The sequence below is a fragment of the Dipodomys ordii genome, unplaced genomic scaffold, assembly GCF_000151885.1.
Source record: "Dipodomys ordii isolate 6190 unplaced genomic scaffold, Dord_2.0 Scaffold47, whole genome shotgun sequence".
Lineage (NCBI taxonomy): Eukaryota > Metazoa > Chordata > Mammalia > Rodentia > Heteromyidae > Dipodomys > Dipodomys ordii.
In genome coordinates, this window is record NW_012267263.1 from 9,789,582 (window position 1) to 9,794,169 (window position 4,588).

A 4,588-nucleotide genomic window follows, 5' to 3' on the forward strand; every position below is an offset into this window, starting at 1 on the left:
ACAATGGAATTCTATGCCTCCATCAGAAAGAATGGCATTGCCCCATTTGTTAGGAAATGGAAAGACTTGAAAAAAATTATATTAAGTGAAGTAAGCCAGGTCCATAGAAACATAGGTCCCATGGTTTCCCTTATTTGCAATAACTAATATATGTGAGTCAAGCAGAAAAGGTCAGATAAGTTGATTAGGGAAATGAACCCTAAGATATGCATTCAAATGTTTTTTTCTTTCATGCGATTGTTTCTAACACATTTATGAGATGATTTCTTTGTTGCTTTGTATGTCCCTCTGCCACGGTATAACCCCTGCTTTCACTGTATTTGATGTCGGTATAATTTGTGGAGGGGAAGGGAAAAAACAAATTGTTTAATTAAGGATACAGGTGGACCAATTGCAAAAATGAGACGTACAAGTCCTTATGTTGAAAAACAAACTTTACAACTTTGGTCGGGGAAGGGGGGCAGGGGAGGAGGATTGGGTGGGGGGGCAGGGAGAGGATGGGAAGGGGAAACCAAGGAGGAGGCTACAATGCTTGATAAGAAATGTACTCATTATCTTGCCCATGTAATTGTAACCCCTCTGTACATTATTTTAACAATAAAAAAAGAAATTTCATGTACGATTTCTCTCTGTAAGAATTAATTTCTACTTTGCTTTATTATGCTGGTCTCAGAGAAAACTTCTATAACTCAGCCTTTCTGCCTATCTCATATGATGACCCAATATCTCACATTCTCATATTACATTTATGTATAATAACTAACATTTTTCTATCCTTCCTTAATTCCAAGTAAAATGCCAACAAACTCTAAGTGGACAAATGTTTCTTGAATAAATGAGTACATGAGTGAATTGGATAGAATCAGTAGATGGATGAGAGGATGGATGGATGGATGATCAATTCTTGGCCCCAGCTCTTTAGCATCCATCCCAAAATAAGAAGAACAAGTGGTAGTACATAGAAATTTCTAGGTATTAAAATCTGAAAAGGTTAAATTGTATGTGGGTGTGTGGGTGTGGGTGTGGAGGTGTGTTTGAGGGGAAGAGAGAAGGAGATTATAGGACTTAGATTCAAAAGAATTTTCAGTCATAGTATTCATACCTGAAACCCAGGGCCTCTTGAAAGCATAGAGTACAGAAAAAGCAGTATGAAAAGTATTTATATATGCAGGCAGGAGGGTGGGGAGTATAGCTCAGCATGAGTAGGCTCAACTTACATTTGTATTCCTCAGAAATTCTTGCCAGGGTTTACTCTTTTCCATTTCCCCTACCTACATCCAGCAGTGGTAGTTCACAATATGATTGTTCAGAATTGATTTTACTTCAATAAGAGCCTATTTGTTTTCTCGCTTCCACTTCCTGTTCTTTAATACCATATGCAAGGAAATGGAATACCTCTCATCCTTTTACAAATAAGAAATTTTGGTTAAGAGGCACAAAGTACAATGTTGGGAGTAGGAACTGTTTACTCTTGGGAGTATAATTGAATTTCAGAGAAATGGTATGCATAATGTCAAGTGATTTGCATAGATGTGGACCAAGAATTTACAGAAGACTTTTCTTTACTTTTACTCCCTTCAGTTTGAAACGTAAGAAACCCAAGTCACACAGTCAAGTCCCTAACAGTTCTCACCACCAGCTATTAGGAACAAAATATAAAAAGCAAAGAGGTTTAAATGCTCCTTTTAAACATATTAATGTTACATAATTTTCACTTAAAGGTTCACTACTTTTAAGAGTCAGATTATATATTATTGGTACTTGCTTCATTTAGGTAAAAGCTATGGGTGGTATTTTCAATTGGGTTGCCATAGAACAATAATGAAAGCACTTGTCCAGGTATTCCAAAAAACTCTACAACCTACATGCTGGCATGACCTGTCCCAGTTAATCTTTGAGTTACTTCAAGTGTTCAGTTGGTACAATGAAAACATATATTTTCCTTTTTTGTTTGTTTTGAAAGTAGTGTTTTATATAGCCCAGGCTATCCTTGACTTCATCTGTGGTTAACCTTCTGAGTGGTGGGAATACAGATATGATATCTCAAAAATACATATTCTACTAATAACCCTCAGCAACATTTTGCAATTTTCTGCCTAGCCTGGCATTTTCAAGTTTCTCTGAGAGTGTAAAAGGGTATAAAACGGTAAGCTAGCATGCCATGGTAAGAGGAAGTTCTAGAAATCACCCATAAGATCCCAACAACATTAGCAAGCATAGGATCCATATCTCAGGGGCAGAAACTAAATAAAAAAGAAAATAAGACAGATGGGCCATCCTTGTTTCCTCTTCATAGACATTTCTCTTTGAGTCTTTAGCCCACTTATTTGTTGGGCAGTTGATTTTTTGAGGATCTGTTGGGCGATTTAATTTTTTGAGTTCCAGGTATATTTTATTTTTATTTTTTTAATTTTAATTTTTATTTTTTGTGAACATACTGTACAGAGGGGTTATAATTACATGGGCAAGACAATGAGTACATTTCTTATCAAGCATTGCAGCCTCCTCCTTTGTTTACCCTTCACATCCCTTCCCAGCCTCCCCCCCACCCCCCCCTTTCCAATCCAGGTATATTTTAGATATGAGACCCTTGTCTGTTGTATGGCTAGTGAAGATCTCCCAATCCGTGGGCTTTCTATTGATCTTGCTAGCTATATCCTTTGCCATGCAGAAGTTCTGCAATTTCATGCAATCCCATTTGTCCAACTTTTCTTCGATTTGTTGTGTTTCTGGGTCTCTATTAAGAAAATTTTGGCCTCTGCCAAGGAGACCTAGGGTTTCTCCTGTTCCTGCCTATAATGTTTTCAGAATGTCTGCCTTGATTCCAAGGTCTTTGATCCATTTGCAGTTGATTCTGGTGCAGGATGATATAGAAGGATCTAGCTTTAGATTTCTACAAGTGATTAACCAATTTTGCCAGCACCGTTTACTGAAGAGGCTGTCTTTCTTCCATTCTATTTTTGTTAGCTCCCTTATCTAAGATTAGATGGCTATAGGTCTGTGGGTTCACTTCTGGGTTTTCAAGTCTATTCCATTGGTCCTCCGGTCTGTTCTTGTGTCAGTACCAAGCTGTTTTGATTACTATGGCTTTGTAGTAGAGTTTGAAATTTGGTATTGATATTCCCCCAGCACTGTTCTTTCTATTGAGGAGCATTTTTGCTATACTGGGTCTTTTATTGTTCCATATGAATTTTTGGATTGCCTCTTCTATTTCCTTGAGGAATGAGGTTGGAATATGTATAGGTTACACATTGAATTTGTAGATAGCCTTGGGAAGTATTGCCATTTTCACGATATTGATCTTTCCAATCCAGGAGCATGGGAGGTTTTGCCACTTTCTAAGTTCTGTCAACCTCTCTAGCCATAAAAGAAATGCAAATCAAAACAACATTGAAATACCACCTCACCCCAGTTAGAATGGCTATAATCAAGAACTCTAATAACAGCATATGCTGGAGGGAATGTGGATAGAAGGGACCCCTACTGCATTGTTGGTGGGAGTGTAAACCTGTTCAACCATTTTGGAAAGTAGTATGGAGGTTCCTCAAAAGACTCCACATAGAGCTCCCCCATGACCCAGCCATCCTACTTTTGGGCATTTACCCAAATGATCACAAACAAGACCATACTAAAGCTACCAGCACTACTATGTTTATTTCAGCATTATTTACGATAGCTAAGATATGGAACCAATTCAGATGCCCCTCTGTAGATGAGTAGATCAAGAAAATGTGGTATAGATACACAATGGAATTCTAGGCCGCCATCAGAAAGAATGTGATTACTCCATTTGTTAGGAAATGGAAAGACTTGGAAAAAATTATATTAAGTGAAGTAAGCCAGGTCCATGGTTTCCCTTATTTGCAATAACTAATATAGGTCTGAGACAAGCAGAAAAGGTCAGATAAGTTGATGTTAGGTGAAATGAACCCCAAGATAAGGATTCAAATGCTTTTTCTTTCTTGTGATTGTTTCTAACATATTTATAAGATGATTTTTTTGTTGCTTTGTATTTCCCTTCCCCATGGTATAACCCCTGCTCTCACTGTATTTGATGTTGATATAATCTGTGGAGGGGAAGGGCAAAAACAAATCATTTAAATAGGGATGCAGGTGGACCCATTGCAACAATAAGATGTACAAGTCGTTATGTGGAAAAACAAACCTTACAACTTTGGCTGGGGGGTGGGGGGTGAGAGGGTGGAGGAGGGTGGGTGACTGGAAGGGATGGTAAGGGGAAACAAAGGAGGAGGCAACAATGCTTGATAAGAAATGTACTCATTACCTTGCCCAAGTAATTGTAATCCCTCTGTACAGAATTTTCACAATAAAAAAGTGAAACAAAAAATAAATAAATAAAAATGAAAATGAAACACCTGAAACATCAAAAAAATAAATTAAAAATAAATGAAGACCTGAGCGCTCACAGAGAGTCCGGGACGAAGGAGCCAGACACAGCAGGCTAGCGGATTCTACTCAACACCAGCAAGAACCGACAAGGAGCAGACAGCTTCATCCTGCAGTTTGCAGACCAGAGACGACCCAGGATCCAAGACTCGGCGTGAGTAGAAACCCGACGTCCTCACTC